The sequence below is a fragment of the Ursus americanus genome, chromosome 8 (assembly GCF_024610735.1).
Source record: "Ursus americanus isolate L20-20 chromosome 8, mUrsAme1.1.p, whole genome shotgun sequence".
NCBI lineage: Eukaryota > Metazoa > Chordata > Mammalia > Carnivora > Ursidae > Ursus > Ursus americanus.
This window is the reverse complement of record NC_142134.1, coordinates 41707611-41729182: the sequence shown is the minus strand read 5'-3', so window position 1 is coordinate 41729182 and position 21572 is coordinate 41707611. Positions and strand designations below refer to the sequence as shown.

Below are 21572 nucleotides of genomic sequence, written 5' to 3'. Positions count from 1 at the left end.
TCTGAGCAGGGCCACTGGATGGGCACGAGCTCTGTGTTTGGGATCTGGAGGTAAGTGGGAGAGGCTCAGCCCGTTCTGCTGATGCACCAGGTCAGGGAAAGTTAGTTGACGCAGCCCTTTGCCTTCCTCTTGGCTTGAATCAAATCAGGAAAAGTGGTTTAGACTCAGTACTTTCTCTGCTCTCCTCGGGGTCCACATGTTTCCTGACCCTTGACCTTTTTTTTCTGTCCAAGGGCAGTCACCTGCACATGAGCATAGCTGACAGTGACATCCTGCCCATCGCTCTGTCCTGGACCCATCATTGTAGTTCATCAGTCTGCCCACATCTTCTGCAGATGATTCGCTCCACGTCCAGCCATTGTGCAACCACACCATTGCCTAACCATGCCGCCCAGCTGGTCTTCTGGTTCAATGGCCACAGCAACCTTGGGAATGGAAGCGTTGGAGGGAGTCTCTAAAAACTCATGAGCTCATTTACATAGTAAACATAACCTCCAGGAAATTATTATAATTAGAAGTATGAATACCCTTTTGCTCAGAATTCACTCCTTGGAATCTGACTACAGAAATGCTAGCACTAGTATGAAAGGTCAGGTACCCTAGATCAGTGCTCAGTCTGCAATGGGATATGAATCTTCCGGGGATCTGGTTAAAATGTGATGCAAATTCAGTAGGTTGGGGCCGGAACCTGAGATTCTGAAGATCTCTAAAACTCCCAGATGATGCCAATGTTGCAAATCCATGGACCACACCTGAGTAGCAAGGGTGTTTGTGATAGCACCATCCATTAAAAAATCAAATTAATAACCAGAAATAATGAGTGAACACTCATCAACAGGCTCAATACATTATAAAATATCCACATTATTGAGTACTGTGCAGGCACTTAAAATACTGAAATAAAGGAACACTGGTTGATTTGGAGGGAACTCCACAGGGAACATACAGGAAAATAGTATAATATGATCCTATTCTTGTAAAAACAGTGACAAAAATTCCATTCGTGTATGTGTGTATTGTAGCATTATATTATCATAGATAAAATATGACAGAATATTTTTTAGGGTTTTTTAAAGAATTTATTTATTTATTTGAGAGAGAGATAGAGCACACAGGCACAGGAGTGGGGGGGACAAGGGGGGGGGGCAGAAGGAGAAGCAGACTCCCTGCCGAGCAGGGATCACAAAGTGGGGTTTGATCCCAGGACCCTGAGATTATGGCCTGAGACGAAGGCAGATGCTTAACCAACTGAGTCATCCAGGCGCCCCTTTTAAGGGTTTTAGTATTAATTACCTTGTGGAGGGGACAAAGGTAATGTGGAAGGGGGGAAGAAGATAAGCATTAAAAAAGGAGAGAATCCAAAAGTTTATACTAAAAATAGCATGTTTGTAATCATATTAATGGATATTGATGTATATGTGTAAATACATGCATAAGGATTTTTCTATTCTAACTGTTTCAGATAAAAAAAGTTAAAGGAATAAAATATAAGCACAACAAAAGTAAACCAAAAAAATTGAAATCTAGGTTCTTAATCTTCCAAAATTAGTTTTTTAACTTTGGTTAAGTCACTTCCATGGAACACTTAGTGATACCTTAAATATCTCTAAGAATTTCTGTGGTCCCATCTAAGTCCTAAAATTCTGTGACCACAGTCGCTTTGGCAAACAGCCTGGCAGCTCCTCAAAAGGCTAGCATATGACCCAGCAGTTTCACTCCCAGGTGTATACCCAAGAGAAAGGAAAACATGTCTCCACAAAAACTTGTACAAGAATGTTAAGAGCAGCATTTGTCATAATAGCCAAAAAGTTGAAACACTCCAAATGTCCATCAACTGATGAATACGTAAATAAAAAGTGCTATATCCGTACCATGGAATATCATCAGACAATAAGAAAGAATGAGGAACTGATATGTACTACAATAAACCTTTAATACAGTATGCTAAGTAAACAAAGCCTGTCACAACAGACCACATATTGTATGATTCCATTTAAGTGAAATGTTCAGAATGGCCAAAATCTATAGGGACAGAAAGTAGATTAATGGTTAATATTCTTTTTAGTAGCTGCATGATATTCTGTTATATGAATGTGTTATAATTTATTCAATTATTCCTTGATAGGTATTTGGGTTGTCTACAGTCCCCTGGTAAATAACTCTACCATAAATCTTGTAAGTCAGCCCATGTATCTGGTGCTTTTGTTTCTTCAAGCTAAATCCTTAGATGTGTACTTCTAGGTCAAAATCTATGTCGATTTAAATTTTAATGGGTACAGACATGTTTTAGCAAATCCTAAAAATTTTAGCACTTCATCTCCCAACAATATAGAAAGAGCATCTTTCCCCCAGCTCTGGCCCATATGGGATGTTATCGATATTTTAAACATTTAACAATCTAAAGGCGGGGAAAGTCATTTCATTGTTATTTGCATTTCCTGAGTACTGGAGAAATTAAAAACATAGACCTACAGTCAGATAATATCTCAGTGTTAAGTTAATGTACGTGTTTTCTGTGTTCTCTCACTGGTACCTTTGGACTCTGATGGCTATTTTTCTATCACCACCCCCACCCCCACTCTAAGCTGAAACAAAGACTCAAAGAAACCTCAGGCCTAAAGGCAGAGTAGGGGGGCTTTAATGCCTGCTTTTCCTCTCCCCAAGATTAGATAGGGCTGTGGCTAGAACAAAGAAGAAGCGGAAATTAGGAACAGAGAATCCATCCTAGCTAGCGGCAGAGAAAGGGATGGATAGACTAGGACTCCAGATCACAGAGTGGAAAGGAGAAATATCTTCCACAAAGAGAACCAGGAAACAGAGCAGCAGGAAATCACTGCCAGGTAGTTCTCAAGAGTGTACTTTCAACAGCTCACTCCCCAACCACTAACCACCTTCCACCCCAACGTCCTGGACTCAGCAAACAGAGGAAAAGGAACTTATACATCTTGAAAGATAATAGGGGTGGGAAGTGGGGTGTTGTCAGAAAGCAGGAGGGAGGAGAAGAACTTTAAGAAAAACCTAGGTTACTGACCAAAGAGAAACCAAAGAGAAAAACTGGGAGATTCCCTAAAAGCCTGTTAGCACCCCACACACTGCCACTGTTAATATTTATCAACCATTTGCACTTTATCTCCTGTGAATTGCCAGTTCATATCTATTGCCCATTTTTTAATTGGACTTTTTTTAAATGTCAGTTTTATAAAAGTTCTTTGTAGATTACAGACACAAATATATTTGTGTTGCAAATATATTTCCTCTTACTTAATCACTGGACTTTTGGTTTTGCTTATGGTATCTTGTCAATGAGTTTTTTGTTTAATGTCAGACTAATGTTTTTTCTTTATTTCTTCTGGAATTTCTGTCTTGCTTAAGAAATTTTCTTTAATTTCAAGATTATGTAACTGTTCCTTTGGGTTATCATTTTACAGTGTATTAGTGTCATAAAGATGTTATTTTATACATTTAAATTTTTTTAAAGATTTTATTTATTCATTTGACAGAGATAGAGACAGCTAGCGAGAGAGGGAACACAAGCAGGGGGAGTGGGAGAGGAAGAAGCAGGCTTCCAGCGGAGGAGGCTGATGTGGGGCTCAATCCCAGAACACCGGGATCACACCCTGAGCCGAAGGCAGACGCTTAACGACTGAGCCACCCAGGCGCCCCATATACATTTAAATTTTTAATCCATCTGAAATTCAGTTGTTTTTGGTTTTGGGGTGTTTTAGTTGGCTCCACGCCCTGCACAGAGCCCAACTTGGGGCTTGAACTTACAACCCTGAGATCAAGACCTGAGCTGAGATCAAGAGTCAGACACTGAACTGACTAAGCCATCTGGGAGCCCCTGAAATTGAGTCTTTATATGGAATAAACCAGGTACTGATCTAATTTTACTGCCCAGGTTCAAATCCTGACTCCCTGACTTATTAGCTGTGTAACTTTGAATCAGTTACTAAACCTCCCTGTGTTTCCATTTTTTCTTCTTCAAATGGGGATAATAAGAGTTTCTATCTTGGGGCACCTGGGTGGTTCAGTCAGTTAAGCATCTGCCTTCAGATCAGGTCATGATCCTGGGGTCCTGGGACCCAGCCCCATATCAGGCTCCCCGCTCAGCAGGGAGTCTGCTTCTCCCTCTCCCTCTGCCCCTCCCCACCTCTCCACCTCCCCCAAACGCGCTTGCTCCCTCTCTCTCACTCTCTCAAATAAATAAATAAAATATTTTATAAAGAGTTTTTATCTCAAAAGGTTGTTATGAGGATAGAGTTAATACATGGAAAGCTCTTAGAATAATACCTGGCACATAGCAAATGCTCCTTAAATACTAGCTATTCACTGACCCCACTGAAAAGCCCTGCCACCACTTATTAAACAATTAAAAAAATGCCCCTTTTAGCAATATAAAGATAGCATATGTATATTTGAATCTGTTCCAGACTCTCTTATGTTCCGTTGATCTATATATGAGTAATATATTGTTTTATTATTAGCTTTAGAGCAAATTTTAATGTCTGATGTGTCAAGCTCCTCTCCCTAATCTTCCTTTTCATACTTTCTTGATGATTTCCCATAGTATTTATGTGGGGGAATATTTATCCTATATTTATTCTCTCCCATTCATTCATTCATTTGTTCATTCAAACAAATCCCACTGTTCCACTCTGCATTGCTCCATTATGGAAATCTAAAAGCTTTACACCTGCAAGACAAGAGCACACACAGGCAAAACAGGTCACTTAGAAGCAGCTATTTTCACCGAATTGTCCTTAATTTGGCTAAGTGTTAGCTTCTCCCTACACTGTGCTCATGGGGCACAACATAAGGATTCTCATGTGTTTACTTTAAACTGGGTTTGCATGTATGCTTTCTAGGATAAAATGGTTTATCAGGATTTGCAAAATCATTTCCTGTCATTCTAAGATCAAGCACCATCTTGACTGCAAACATGTACTCTTCTGTCTGCCCACGCCGCTTAGAGGGCACCAATTCAGGTTTCCCTTCTGATCCTGACCAGGAAGAGGCCCAATAAATATTTCAAACATAAAAGGATTGTTATAACAAAGGGGTCTTAAAATCCTCCTGGGTTATCTGAACAGCTTTCCGTTTTGTTTTGTTTTCACCTCTATACCCTTGAAACTGGAAGAGTATTGGGGGAGGGGGGAGATGAAACAAAAGTTTATGCGCACATAGGTTGAGATTAGGAAAAAAAATGAGCAACAGCAACAAAACGAGACTCTCCCGAGTGAAGATATAAATATTAAGGGGGAGAGAAAACTATGTCAAGAAGACAGTCCGACCCCAGGCCAGGCTTGGGAATCCCCGTTCAGGATGTGTCTCTTGAAAGCGAGCAGTTGCTGCCTCAGTGACCACTCCATGTACTTGTGTTACAAACACAAACCTTGCAGGGCATATATTACACACACCTTACTGTCACATGGCAAACGGTGCCTGGCTTCCAAGATAAGCTTTTACGGAGAGTGAAGAGGAAGGGACATAGGTGAGAGGCCCAGAAAAAAAAAAAAAAAAGAAAGAAAGACTTCCCTTAATCCTTTGATGTCACCAAAGTGATTAGTGATAAAAGAAGCATAATTCTTCCTCCCCCTTTCCCCTTCCACAGATTGAAATTAGAGGCGCGATATCGTCCAAGATGGCTCTGTTTACGGAGATGGCTTTCTATGGGCCTCAAACCAAAACCCAAAGCACATAATAGTGGATGTGTTGGCTGGGCATAACTGCAAGGCGTTTCTCCAGCTTTATTTCTTCAAAGTCACTCACACTGAGTGTCATTCTGAACTATCTCCAAGAGACTTTATTCTTTTAATCTTATACAGATTAAAGAAGGGAAGTGACAACCCCCTGGAAATTGTTACAGAAGCCTGACAGCCCAAGGTAATTTACAAGAGGCTTAAATTTACAGAAAGTTAAAGTTGACAGTGAGATATTTATTAAATTAGGGATAACAATATCTGGCTCAGCAGAAACAAACTACAATACAGCAAGAGCATCTGGACAATTAATCAAGTCAAAACTATATATTATGCAATGACTGTGAGCCCGGTTCCGTGAAAGATGCTGGCTGGAGAGCCGTAAGAATGAGCCGCACAACCTCGCCCCTCCAACGACCATCTTTCTTATTAGAATATTAGCTAGGCAATGGATTTCAGTAATATGGGGCAGTATATGATTACACTTTGTAAGCTCTGCAGAGACCATACATGCATTTAGAGTTCCAGTAAGGAAGAAAATAGTCCTTTGGATTTAATTATAACGAGATAACGTAGAACCCAAGCCACAGGCTCAGTTCTTTCAATATACAAACTATGCTAGCTAAAGTATACTTCTTTTTCTTGAAACACAACTTTAGGCTTTTTCCTCCTCTAAATTCTAGTATGTAGTTGTTTAGAGAGGATTTTTCTCTCATTAGAATTCTCAAGTTTATATACATATATACTATATTTGACCTTATTCAACTATTTAAAACGAATCTGATCTGAAATAAAGTAAATAATAACATTATATTTTCCTCCCTGAATAAGATTTGTCTTAGCTGGAACTATGAAACCTCACATTAAACAATTTAATAGTATTTAATTACAATTTGAAATAAGAATGAATTAAATTTTTAAAAAGGAATGAATTAGGTATAGGAAATAACATGGAATCAAAGCCAATTATTACTCATAACATAGACATTTTCCATAATAAAAAATGGAAGGTTCAACAAGCAATCACGGAGAAAATGAACAGTTGCAGAGGATGGTGCCGATAACTCACCCCACAAATGCCCCAAAGCCGCTGACAGCATGATGTAGGAGGCCCGGGTTACTCAGACCCACAGGTCCACACTGATCAGACCATATAGACAGCTGCTTACAGCAGGAGCCACTCAATAAATACGTATCATATTGAGCTAAATATCCAACTCTCCACTTAAAGCAGTCGTACCCTAAATGATTAGATGAATCAAATAGCAGATGCAGGAATTAACCTAAACTCATGTAATAATAGCCAATGTTTATATACTACTCGATCATTCATAAAGAACTTCCAACTCACAGAAACTGCCTCCTTTGTCTCTAAACAGAACCCTGGGAGTAGCTAAGGGGTAAGTGTCATCCTCACATTAAAGAACGGAATCTCAGGGAGGTGAAATGACCATACTCACCCGAGGTCACCCCAACAAGTGAACCCAGCTCTCTGACACTCCCACTCACTCTGGCTGAGTTGCGAAAACAGCCCCCAGTTTCACAACCTGCACATGTGTGATTGTTGAGGGAAGACTCAATTCATCGGAGGTGTATATACATAATATGTTTTCACTTTTTCAAATGACTACTACCAGCGGAGGACAAGCTTCCTCCCCCTTTTCCAGCTGGAAAGCACCTCCCTTAGTGACCTCTCAGCCTGATTTCATAACTTCCCATCACGTTTTGGTTAATGAAGCGGACTCATTTCAGGCAGCGCCCTTCCCGGAGCGGGCAGTCAAGGGTGGCCCTGGGCTGAGAGTTGGGGCGCAGAGTAGGGGCGAGGTGGGCATCTCTGCCGCGCAAGGGGAGGAGGCGGTCCCCTCTCGTGGACCACCGGGGCTGCGGGTGCTGTGATTGTGGAGGCCTCCACATGCCGTGCCGGAGCGGCCACGGGCGGGTGTCCCCGGGGGCCTCGTCTGGCCTCGGAGGAGAGTGGCACCGCGGGCCGGGAGGCGCGCCTCTCCGCGGGGCTCCTGTAATGCCCGGCGAGCTGCAGTCCCGGCTCCTCGCATCCCAGCGCCGTTAACTCCCGCCCCGGCCCAAAATGGGCCCTCCAGCCCAGGCCTCGCCCCGGGGCCGCCCCTCTCTGCTGCTTCTCCCTGGGCACCTGCCCGCGCTCCCGGAGCTGCGCCTCTACGCAGGCTATCAGCCGGGGCAGAAGATGTCAGTCTTGCCTTTTTTCAGACACCCACGAAGTTCAGATCTTTTGGAGACTCGCTCTCGCTCCCTAGGCTTTGAGAAGAAGTGGCGAGCGCGCCGCTCCCTAGCCAGGGCCCCTTGGCCACCGGACGCCGGACCGGGACGCGTTCTGGCTGCGCTCCCCGCACCGACCCTGGTCCCTGTGCCTCCAGCCCGCCCTGAGGGCAACTCGATTCTTCATTACTTCCGAATTCCGTGCCGATCATTACCCCTGTACACCAGCACCACCAGGTAAACTCTGAGAAAAGCAAAAGATCTCAGGAAACGCCCCCACGCCAACCACACGCTAGCGTCTGTGCGCATGAACGTCGCCTTGCTGGAGCGGTGCTTACCTTCCCGATTTATTTTTGCTTTGTTTCCAGCAATGTGAGTTGCACAAAACAGGCTCTCAGCAAAATTCTTATTTGTTTCCTATCTACCTGACCCTCTTCTGGGTCAGTTTTGTAAAACCTACTTTTAAAGAACTTGACATAATTCCATTCGTTTTTTATACTCTGCATTTTATACTTTTCACTGTGGATTTGAAGTGACCCTTATAATAGTAAGTAAACCTTTCCAACTTTTTAAGGTAAAAAAATAATTGCAGCAGGTGTTAGTAAAGTTAGAATAATATAAACCACAAGTTCCAGGTGTGTATACAGCCTTACTCAAGTGACAAAGTTATGAAAGCTATTAAAACTTTATTTCCATAATAGAATTATAACCTTTCACTCCCATAGTTCTTAATGTATGTCAGGCTCTGTTCTAAATGCTTTAGGAACATTATATGTGTTAACTCATTTCATCCTCCTCAGAATCTTTTGGAATAGGAGACCTGAGATCCCCATTTCACAGAAGAGAAAACTGAGGCCGAAGGCTCCTAACTAGAAAGAGAGCAGAATTTGAGTCCAGGGTTTCTACTACTTTTAACCACCTCACAATATTCTCTCTCTGACCTTATGTTTCTGGAGACTACAAAAACAATCTCTTACATGGATTTCTGTCAGCTCTAGAATTGCCTAGAATTAATTAAAGCTTTACACTTTTACATGACCACTCTGAGAGCTTTAAGAGCATCGTGTTATTTAACCTCAACTTCTGCCACCCCCCTAAAACTCCTCCCACAAAGCAGATGTGAAAGCATCTCCAAGACAAGTTCCTTGGCCAAGGTCATGACATTAGCAAGTGTCAAAGCCAGGCCATAAAACCAGGTCTGCTTGATACCAGAGTCTGTGGTCTAAACCATGACACTTTGAGTTCTGTTTAAAGTGAACTAAGTGAGGTTTAAGCCCGACCCGATATTCAGCCACCTGGCGCAATCACTGATGTCATTATCAAGTCAGAGATTACAAACTGATGACTTCTGGGTTTCCAGCCCCTCTGTGAAGCATTGAAGATCTGGCAGCTCAGGGCTCACGCTGCACATACACATGCCCCTTGGATAGGATTGAACAGTGACAGCTTCCTTTAATCAGGCAAGTGCTCAATACCTCCCCCCAGTCCACATCACCCAACTCTACCAGCTGCCTGGCCTGCCTCAGGCATCTGAGTTTTTAATTCCAATCTAGGGATGCTCAGGCCACTGCTGGGTCTCATCTAACCATTGCAAACTGGTGCAGAATATGAAATAAATACTTGCCAATTGAGTCTGGTTTTCCCACAGTGTAAAGCTAGACATTTAGCACTGGAAAGTTCCAGTCTCAATGCCCTCTTGGTATTAGGCCAACTCAATTTTACAAACCCACATCAAGGGTCTAAGATATGGCTGCTGGTAACGGGTGGGCGGTGCTAACTCTGCTCTCGGGGGAACACGACCTCTGGCATCGGGCTAACGTCAACCTCTGTTTGCCATTTGTGGTCTCGGCAGTCTCTTTTCTCTCTCTGTAGATTGCCACCACACATCTACTTAAGCCTTCTGAGCCTCCTCTTTTCCTCGGGACCTGGAGGGTAACGACAATCTGTAACATCAGTGTGATTCATGCATTAACGTGGCAAGATGCTCCTCTGAAAAGAGAAGCTTGGCTTCCAAGAGCTCCAGATAAGAATCGGAATGTGAAGAGTAAAGACTAAAGAGGGAGAAGGGACACCTAGTTTTTGTAAAACAGATCAAATGAACACAATAAGGTTGGACGGACAGGGAGGGGATTTGTAGAGAACGCTGGCTATCTGAATACCATGTGGTTGTCAGAAACACATTTGGGGCAAGAAAAAGAATAATATGAATGTTCATCCTAACGTATTTTGGAAAGCAGCCAACAGGAACACTCTCTCATCACTGAGATATTTTTCTTTTTTTAACACCATGAAAATTAACCATATTCTGACAATTAATTTCTTGAGGCTATAAATTTGTATATTGATAGATTCTTCCTTGCTGAGTACAGAATACTTAGATTACCAATTATTGGAGTTTTTTTTTAAAGGCTCAAATCAACTTGAACAAAAAGAAAATTCATTTTATTTGTTCGTATAACAAATATCCAAGCTATTCTGGCTTCAAGTATGGCTGGATCCAGATACTCATATGGTGTCATCAGGAATCGGTATCCATCCCTGGCTCTGCTTTCCTTTATGTTGGCTTCCTTCTCTGGAAGACTCCCCAACTGTGGTAAAAGATGGCCTCCAGCAGATCTAGGTGTACCTTCTGCCAGCTTAGCAATCCCAACAGAAAGAAATTATCTCTCTCCCAAAAAATTTGAGCAAGAGGATCAGGATTGTCTCTGTTTGATCTGGCGTTGGTCAAAGGCCCACCCCAGAATTAGTTACTGTAGCCAGAGGGATGTGGTATTCTCCTGGATTGGAGTGGAGCCCCCACCACAGCTACGGGGTAGTGCCATCTCTATCCAAAGCATAAGATTGGTATCAGAGAGATGTGATTTTTCCAAAAGAAAGAGAGGGATTATGTGTGCAGAAGAAGGGCACTGCATTGGCCAACCACCAGATGGTCACTATAGCATTCTTCACTCAGAGTTTTGGGAGGCTTCAATTAATTCATTTTTCCCCTGGTCCTTTTTCAGTACTGAGTTCCTTAGCTTCTAGGTCTAACCCACAAATAAACCAGAAAAGTAAAAATTATTATTTTCATTGGATCACTGTACCAAATACAATAAAACAGGAGCCAATATATCAACAAAGGAACTCTTTTCATGAGATTTCCTGGCTAGTCTTACAGACCCAATAGTTACCTCCAGGTAATATTAAGCATCAAAATGTTAATCACCCAAACTCCTATATATTAATTCTAAGGCTCCCACTGGCACAGAGCCAACTCTTAATTATTGAAGGACATAGAATATGGACAACCATGGATAAAACCCAAAGTCTTGTTTTTAGTCAACAGATTCAGCCTCTATCCCAGATAAACCTTCATCCCAGCTGCAGGGAGCAGCCACACTGACTAATTTGACTTTCACATCTGGTGGAACTGCTCCCACACATACCTAGATAGATCATAACTCCTTGACACACTTCACAGAGCCTGATTAATTCATATCAACTTACCCCAAATGCAAAGGGGAGCATTTTATCATTTTGGCAAAAAGACTCAATTAACCAAAAACTCAAAAAGCCAACGGTGAAAAGCAAGTACAAAACCTGTCATTTTAAACTGAATTCCTTCCTGCACGACCCCCCATCTCCAGGTTAGCTGACACTCCCAACCATCTTTCCTACCATCCCCATCACATAAAATGACTTCTTGCTCATCTACCCTTAATTATTACTGCCTAAGCATAAACAGATCACCAGGCAGAGACTGTAGATGAGAAAGGAAAGGTTGAAGTTCTATTAGCTCGCAGTTAGTTTGATTTCATGGTAGACTCCCTCACCTCATTTACTCCAACGCCAACAACCTCGTTCTATTCACTAGAAGCCTTCTCTATCCTCTCTTTAGGAAATTGTGATATGGACTGCGTATTGTACCCAGTCTGATGGCTAACTGTCCAGTCTTTTTTTGTTTTTGAAGTAGAGGTGACACACGGTATTACATTAGTTTCAGGTGTCCAACACCATGATGGGACAACTCTGTAAGTTACACTATGCTCACCGCAAGTGTAGCTACCATCTGTCACCATGAGATGCTCTTACAAGAGCATTAACTGTATTCTTGATGTTGTGCCTCTTCTTCCCATGACTATTCATTCCACAACTGGACATCTGAACCTCCCACTCCCCTTCATCCACTTTGCCCATCCCCCACCCCCCAACTGCCCATTCTTGACAGTGGTTTGTGCCGATGCTGTGACAACCTGCTAACATTCATTCAGGCTTCCTGTGTGTCAGGCACAGTGTAAAACACTGGGCATGGATTATTGGGCTCAGTCCTCACAGTAATTCCACAGAATGGAATACTTTTGTTATCCCCATTTTCCAGATGAGGAAATTAGGTTTAAAATGATAAAGTAACTTGCCCAGGGTGAACCCATTAGTAAGTAGCAGAGCAGTGAAATGAGACAAAAATGGAGAGGAGAAAGAAGAAATGGACACAATCCACCCAGTGCCTGATCAGTTGTTCCATGACTAGACTATGTTTATGTTTTTAAGTAAAGCTATGATTCTTTTTTCTAGAATTTCCATAAACAAACACTTGATAAATGCAGAGACTCTATTCTTTAATATAAATCATGTAAAGACATTAGGAAGAATTAAAACTATAGAAATCATTTTTCAGGATCAACATATTCTAATAACGTTGCGCTCCAAAGAAATATTTGGGAGGTTTTTTTCTAGGAGCTTAAGTCCCTCCCTTAACTGGGGAAGAACTGAGACCCTATGACATTGACAGGCTTGGTGGTTTAAGTTTAAATTCTAGCTCCCAAGAATAAATCCTAATCCCCCCCCCATTGCAATTTCAGCATTAAATGCTAACGTACAGTGGAATTCACATAAAATGTGGAGCCAGGAGTTTGGGGCTGGAATTTCAGGTGCTGATTAGCTATGAGATTCAGGACAAATCTCTTAACTCTACAGGTAATGAGAATGATCATAATACATATGCACAAGATTACCATGATAGTGAATGGGAAAATGCTTGGCACCTAGCACGTGCTTAAAAAAAGAAATTTAAATTGCCCATTGCAATCGAAATTTTAAATACATCTATTCTTTGAATTGGCAACCCCCACTGGGACATAACACCTCTAGGACATAACTATACCTCAGAAAGAAAAGCAAAAGACACAAAGATGTATGTACAAAGATGTTCATTAAACACGGAAATAACAAGAAAGAAACTAGGATGGCCAACCAAACTGGTCCATCCATGGCACAGCGGCTACGGATGCAGGTTACGGAGCAGAGGTTATGTGGGTCTAGAGCCGAGCTGCCTGAGCTGGAACCCTGGGTGCATGAATGCTGTATGATCCTGAGCAAATGACTTGGCCTCTCGCGGTCTTCCTCTCTCACCTCTCTAAAATGGGAATGACAAGAATGGTTGCCTCCTAGGTCATTGTGAGGACTAAAGTGAGTTAATACTTGTAAAGTGCTTAGAAGAATACATAGCACATCATAAACTTTGCTAAATGTCGACTATTTTGTAACCATTTTTAAAAAGGAAGAATTTTAGATGTTGGTATGGAAAATCTGAGTGGCAAATTGCATCCCATTTTAAGAAAGTAGGTATATACATAATTATTATATAATTTATGTTATATTTATATAATAAATACATGTATTTATAAATAAGTATTTAACTTATATAAATAACATATTTATAAATGTATGTATAATATATTTATATCATAATATATATTATATATTTATATGTATAATATTTTATATTTATATTACAAATGTATGTATTTCTATATGTATTAAAATTGCCTGTTTTATAGATATCATTGCATGGTTAAGAAAAGAAATGGGAGGAACCTTTTTTTTTCTACAGTCATGGAATGAGAAGACTAAAGACACTCTACTTACAGAATTTGTCCAAGTGATGGGATTATGTATAAGTTTTTCCTTGTCAACTTTAAATTTTTTCAAAGAAATAAAAACATTAATGTTACTTGCTTCCGAAGCTCCACTGGAAAGGGGCCTCCTCCTTTCCTAGGAACCCCTGCAACACAGACACTGAGGCTCCTGGTCCTCTAAGGGATCTGAGGAGAAAGAAAGGGGGCCTCCAGAGGGGCTTTCGAACATTTCTTGAAGCCTAGGAGAAATGCTGCATTCACTGATTACAAGGCTGCTTAGCATAGCTGAAGCAACCCGTGTCCGTGCCAACGCCAGAGTTACAGTAATCCAGTATAATACTTATTATCTCAGGCTGGGGAGACATTCTGAGGGGTAGTTTTATTTTTTACAGATTATGATTGATTATTTTCACAGAGGGAAAACAACGCTGGGCTGAATAAATGAAAGCAGTCTCTCTCGGCTGTTGCTGCCTGATATGAAGAACTTTAAAGGCTTCAAGTCAGGTGGCAGTTTTTGCCAATTAACAACTTGATGGTCTCCAGGTCCGACCTAACCTTGCCACGATCTCTCACTTATTTTTGCCAGATAGGGAGTCGTAAATAATATACCAGCTACACCAGCTCTGCCCACCGCCGTAAGTTACCTCTGGCCCCTCTCTGCGGGAGGACCCCTGGCCTCGTCCTCCCCAGCGGAGCCAGGCGGCGTGGCTGACCGTTTAGTCATCCTTCGGAGCCACTCTTCCAGGAAAAGACCATTGTTCCTGCATTTCCTGATCACTTACTTCCTGTCATTTTTTTTCGAAAGGGAAAGAATAAAGACCATTCGAAAATCACAGAGGGTTCTGCTCGATTTCACAACTGTAGTTTATTGTACTATAATTATTTGCTTGATTTGGGGGCCATCTAACTACACCACCACTTGCCTAACCTAATCACCAGTGTCCCAAAGCCACGGACAGATTCCACATCCACCCCCTGTAGGAGGGTCCCCCGGTTTTCATTCACAAGTCCCCGTGGCTTGCAGCTAATTTTGCTCCAAGACATCAAAGAAGGCCCATAAGAGTCTCCACCTTATCCCCCTTACCCTGTGACACATTTGATGAAGAAGATGCTCAGATACAGTGAGGGTCAGCACCTTCCTCAGCTGGAGAGGGGGCGGCAGGCACATGAAGACCTGGCAATGCCTCCTCTCTGTTCCTGCCGTCCCCCCCAACTCACAGCTGAGTGAGTGGAATGATCATAACTGGGCCAGACGAACTGAGTCTTGCTGTCCAGAAGGGACTGAGTCAGCAGGAGGGGGAAAATGAAGAGGTTGGAGCTCAGGAAACCAGGAATCTGGGTTTGAATCTTGGCACACACATGCACACATGCACCCCTACACACACACACACACACACACACACACACACACACACACGTGCACAAGCATTTTAAGGGTTTGCTTTGTTCTCAGCACTGTGCGAAGAAGCATTTATATACACTAACGCCATTTATTTCGACACGCCCGTGACAGTTTCTTTTATCCTTGCCATTTACATCTTAATTAACGTGTCCAAGTTCATGCAGCTAGTAAAGTGGCTGAGCCACAGCTCACTCTACGCTTAACCCTCCACTGACTGTGTGATTCCTGTGAGTCACTTAACCATGCTGAACCTCTCTGTCCTCACTTGTAAAATGGGAATAATAAAACCATAAGGGGTGCCTGGGTGACTTCGTCAGTTAAGCATATGACTCTTGATTTTGGCTCAGGTCATGATCTCAGGGTCGTGAGATCGAGCCCCAAGTTGGGCTCCATGCTGAGCGTGCAGACGGCTTAAGATTTTCTCCCTCCCTCACACTCCGTCCCACCCCCCACATGCTCGCACATGTACCCTCTCTAAAAAAAAATTTAAAAATAAAAATAAAAAACTCAATAAAACCTGCCTCCATATTTGTTGAAAAGTAAATGAATTTATGCATATAAACTATCCCACACAAAGGTTCATTTCTCTTCCTTTTCTCAGCTTTGGTTCGCTTCTAGGTAAAATGCTTACGTCACTGGGTTATTATAAGAATTGAATGAGAAAACAATGGACATGCTTTGGAAACCATTGTTTGCAACATAAAATTAATTACTATTATTCTCAGATATATTTTAAATAAGGCTATATGACCATGACATGTAAATATGTATATATGATTACTCAGTTCTGTATAGACCAGCACCATCCCGTAGAAATACAATGCAAGCAGCAGATGTAAGCCACATAGGTAACTTTACATTTTCTAGTACTACAAAGAAAGTAGAAAGAAATAGGTAGGGGTACCTGGGTGGCTCAGTAGGTTCAGCATCTGCCTTCGGCTCAGATCATGGTCTCAGGGTCCTGGGATCGAGCCCCATATCAGGCTCCTTGCTCAGCAGGAGGCTGCTTCTCCCTCTGCCTGCCGCTCCCCCTGCTTGTGCTCTCTCACTCCATCTGTCAAATAAATAAATAAAATCTTTAAAAAAAAAAAAAGAAAGAAAGAAAGAAAGAAAGAAAGAAAGAAAGAAAGAAAGAAAGAAAGAAAGAAAGAAAGAAAGAAATAGGGATGCCTGGGTGGCTCAGTCGGTCAAGCGTCTGCCTTTGGCTCAGGTCATGATTCTGGGGTCCTGGGATCAAGTCCCACATCAGGCTCCCTGATCAGCAGGGACTTGCTTCTCCCTCTGCCTGCTGCTCTCCCTGCTTGTGCTTGTTTGCTCTTTCTCTCTGACAAATAAATAAATTAAATCAAATTTAAAAAAAAGAAATAAGCAAAATTCATTTAAGAATATCCAAAATATGATCACCTCAATATACAATCAATACAACAATTATTTATGAGATATTTACATGCTTTCTTTCATAAGTCTTTGAAATATGGTGTGTATTTTACAGTTACAGCACACCTCAGTCTGGACTGGCCACTCTTCATGTGTTCAGTGCAGCTGGACACACACTGGCACTTGTGGGAAGCAGTCACCCTACTGGACATGTGGGTATAGTTAGCTCCACAAGAAACTGGTCATAATGGTTGCCTGGTGAAGAACCTCTCTGGGGATGGACGTAAAAGTGAGAATTACTTTTGTCTCTCTACCTTTTTGCGCACACTTTCTTAATTTTATGCCTGTGCATGGATTGCCTTTTCAGAATAAAATGAATAATTTTTACAGCACTTTTTTACGGTAACTTCTTATTCACGCTAGATACAAATAGGGACTGATGATTCATGCAGCATGAAGACAATTATCAGTGATGAATAACTCTTTCCTATTCCTCTTACCCTTGTCATTGTTCAGTAATTTAAAGAATCTGTCTCAGAGAAGTGACTGTAGAGCAATGATTTGCTCTGAGAGAATAGTCAGGCGAGGAGCATATTCCCAAACTGTGGAAATCGGTCAAATTAGAAATGGGGTTTTGTAACCAGTTTATAGCCAGGGGAGTGGAATATACAAAGTTCCTACCTGGTGGGGAATCTTCTCAAACATCCCCACCATATGCTCATAGCAGGTCAACAGAGCAGGAAATTGTGGGGGGCACATGAAGGCAAGGACAAGAAGACAGGAACAGGAAGGACAGGTGAAGAAAGATGAGATTTCCATAAACAGGAAACAACCGTATGGCCTCTTTACCTCTTACATCTTATGTGGAGACAAGCAGAGAACCCCACTCCCAACCAGGAGAGAGGACCTACCTTCTCCCATCCATCCAGCTTAGTCCTGGCAAATATTCAACTCAGGTGAGGTCAATTTATCTTCCTCTAATTCCTTCACTGGGGCAAGGTGGGTTTCTGTGGGGAGAGAAAAGGCAGAGTAGATTGGTTGGTTGAAGGGAAGGTGACACCGCAAGTTCCAGGGAGAAGACGTCACAGAAGTCAGGGAGACACAGGGTGGAGAGGAGCAATAGCCAAGAAAAGTGGTGTGGCTGTGTGCAAAGATTTAGCCACCGGGACATTGAGCAAAACATCGTCCATGACCTGGAAACACTGAAGACAGCCCCTGTGTCTTCATTAGGGGGTTATTTGTGACATAATTCGGAGGAAAAAGCAAATTATAGAACAATAGGACATGATCGTTCCACTCATAAAAGTAGCCACAGGCACACACATACACACCCACACACATGACTGGACAGATATTTGTTAAAATAAAAGGGGAAGTGGTGGGACTATAGATGTTTGTCAATCTTTCCTTTTGCTCATTTGAATTTTCCAGCTTTTTGGACAGTGAGCACATATTCATCAGCAATAATCCGGGGGGGGTCACAAATTTATCTTGGGTATGCAGAGAAGAGGTAGTTTCCCTATTGGATCTGTAACTAACCCATTCTTCTTTATAATACCTATTTGTTAGAGGGGAAACCTTAACTTTTCATCCTATCTATTTAACCCGGTTCAATCTAGTGCATTAAACGGTCCCTCTAAATATGCATTGTCCAGTATGTTAATTAATTAACATTTAAATTTCAATTCCACACACATCTGTTTGATTTTCCTTTTGATTCTTTCAAATAATTTTCAAAAAAAATACAAAATAAATCTGTATTTTCCCTGCCCTTTATTCGGAAATATTTTAGCTCTCTTCCTAGTCATGCTTAGAGGTAAAAAAATTAAAAGTTAATTTTTATCTTGTTTGTGTTCTATGATTTCAGAATGGAAAAATAGATATCCAAGAGAATAAAGACTAAGAGAGAATAAAAACTTTGTTATAGTGCGAAGATTATGAGGGCTACTGTTTTCTATTTTAAATACTCTCTCAATGCTGTGACTTCCTTTTTGCGATACAAAAAGTTAAAATTGAGAAGGAATTCAATCCCTCAAGGTTCCTAGCCACATTGCAAGTGTTTAACAGCCACAGGTGGCTCCTGGCTACCCTACCGGACATTTAGAATGTCTGCCTCGTTGCAGAATGTTCTATCAGAGAGTGCCATTCCAAATAAAGCTCCATCTCAGATTTCTGGGCCATCTGGCCCCTCTCTGGCTGCTGGGTTCTGGGTGAGGCCTGGAGGGTTCTGGGTACGTGGAGAAAAGAGTGTGGCTTGGTGGACACGAGCCCTTTGGCGTACTGCTGGTCTTTGTGGGCTCAGGCTGCCTCAACCTTGGGGCCCTTGAGTAGTTTTTACGTACCCACACAAACATCCCTTATTTGACTCCCTGACTCCAGGGTTTTTACAGAGGCCCAGGCTCTATTTGTCTATTCACATGGTCCCCCAGTCCACAAGCAGGCCTGAGTGGGGCCAGGGGAAGCCAGCCCGCTTCCTCACTGGACCACTTTCTGTGACCCATTCTGCAGTGTGGGCCCACGGGATTCCCTGAACGGCCTCAGCACCTCAAGAAACTGGAAACTTCCACCAGAAGCCTCCCTCAGCCATGTCTGATCAAGTCTGCAGGCCACCCAGTTTTCCAGAGTCTGATACATCAAGGACCTCTCCAGAGAGACTACAACTGTCCCAGACTGTACCCAAGAAGTTGGGAGAAGGCTCCACCCCTCAGACTCCCCGAAACTTCTCTGACTGCTTTTAACACACATCCTCCCTGAGAAGTTCCAGCCCAGAGTGGGACAGGCCCAGGTGCCTGCTTCTCACCTCTCCCTGCTCTCCCTCTCTCTCCTGCTCACTTCTATTCTTTCCATCAAATCTCAGGGCTGGAAATGGGTGGGATATTCGTTTACCACCCAGTGTTCTATGGCAGAGCAACAAGCCCAGTAATCAAGCTATCTCATCTCTAGTCGGGAAAGCAATGCCTTTTCCTCTGTGTGTTTTAAGGGGAAATTAAGGAATTCAGAAAATCCCTCCTCAAAACAATAACTGTCTTCCGGCAGAATGCAATTTCATTTCCAACATTAGGGAGGGATTATTACTTGCACCTTTGTCTTTGCATTCTATATGTAAGATTGCCAATGTCCAAACTGCTCCCTTACGTTTTCCCACGCCACCCACTCAGGCAGATGGGTGCCCTGGTCTCACCAGGGCTAAGGTCATTTCCTCAGAATATTAACCCCACAAAAGCACGCGAACGAGTTCCAAATCATCCTACCAGTTACAACAAGGAGGACAAAAATTAATTTAAAATTTTTTCATCGTAATTGTTGGGTGAGACTAATCAGAAACTGTCGTGAGAGAGGAGGGAATTGCCAAGGTCACCTTTTTATCTGTAATTGGGCAGGCATCAGATGGAGGTTAAAGACTGACGTCCGAAATCACCACACTACCAGCTCTGTGACATTGAGCAACTGGTTTTACCACTCTTTGCCTGTTTCCTCATCCATAAAATGGACATAATAGCGATGCTATCATGCACTATCAAGAAACTGATACTAAATGAAATTGAGTATGTAAAGCACAAAGTCTGCAACACAGTAGCCACTCAGGAAACGTCCCATGACCATGTGATGACTAAAAAGAAAAACATTAAACAGAGAAATCTTAGAGCAGAGAGTAATAGTAATAGCCAAACTCTTGCTTTTCAGCCCAGGATTATGGTTTAAAATGGCTCCAAGTATAACCATTAAATGGTTTTATCTCCTAAGATCTCAAAGTGTAGTGGAATCCCAGGGATGTCAGATCCTTACGGACCACAGACTCAACACCCGGTCAGACATGAGGATCTCTAACTCCAGTGAGACACCTGCTTCCATCCTTGGGTATCTCCAGAGGAGGGGAACTCTGCTTCCAAAGGCAACTGACTTTTTTTTTTTTTTTTTGAGTTCTGATGGTTCCAATTCTCTTTTTCACCTTATGTGTTACTTTCTGTCATTACAACTTTTTCTCATTTATTATCTTCAAAAATCCATAATTCAAACAACACAGCAGTTTGTAAGGTGAAATAGCATAAAAGTTTGCAAAGCACAACGTTAAAGTTCTCCTATTGCACTCAGCAAAATTCTACTCTCCAGAGAAAACTCCTCTCAGCGGGAGTGTTTCCATCCTATTTACTCAGACATTTTCTGTTCATACACAAAGTTATGGATGCATGCACTTTTACATAAATGGGACCAGCCAGAATCTACATAGACTTCTGCCACCAGCTTTGTTTATAGTGTATCATGGACATAGTCCCATATCCTGACACGAGGACTGATATCACTGCCAGGACGGTCCATGATGAATCTAACATGTTTCTCCTCGGCGGGCCTCTCACAGGCCCTCATTTGGCCTTCTGCTGCCACTTGAAAGAGTCTTGATGGTTTTAAAACATTTCCGGTCAGCCAGCTAGCTTCCATATGAGAACTTTCTCTAAACCAAACACCCCTCATTCCTAATGTTGTTCTTCACATGGCATAGTTCTAGATTCCTCCAAATGTGCTGGAGCTTCCCTGAACTCAACAGCATGGCCAGGACAGCTGATCCCATCGGTACTAAGTTCAGGAGGCCAGGCCTTCCCTCCTGCTGGAGAGCTTGGGAGGCCGCGCTCATTGGCCAGACAGCCAGTCTCCCTCATCATTCATAGTTCGTGACAACACAATTTATCTTCTAAACCCGAACACTTTTGAGAGTGGAAAGTAGGCCAACCGGATGGGATATGGAAAAACCAGAACAATTCAAGGCAAAATTGAGAGCTTTTCATGTGAAAGTTGAAATCAGTTAAAATTTTAAGGCCTTCCTTTTTATACCAACTGATTTTAAGCCAAGCGCCAAAGCTACAGGACATGCATTACAGACAAACTGGTCTCCATTGGGGGTAGACTTGATTTTGAAAAAAGCAAATTTTTGTCAGAGCAGACATGAGAAATAAACTATTCTAATTTCTT

General features: G+C 42.2%; 1 long non-coding RNA gene across 1 annotated transcript in view; it reads right to left on the bottom strand.

Moving 5' to 3' along the window:
* Positions 1 to 16138: 16138 nt before the first annotated feature.
* The window catches only part of LOC123804066 (uncharacterized), a 100488-nt gene continuing 95054 nt past the window's right edge, over positions 16139 to 21572 (bottom strand). Inside the window, exons 3-4 of the long non-coding RNA XR_006783052.2 lie at positions 17519 to 17614; positions 16139 to 16284 (exon numbers count right to left, since the gene is read on the bottom strand). This is a non-coding gene — a long non-coding RNA (uncharacterized LOC123804066). The remainder of the gene's footprint in view (positions 16285 to 17518; positions 17615 to 21572) is intronic.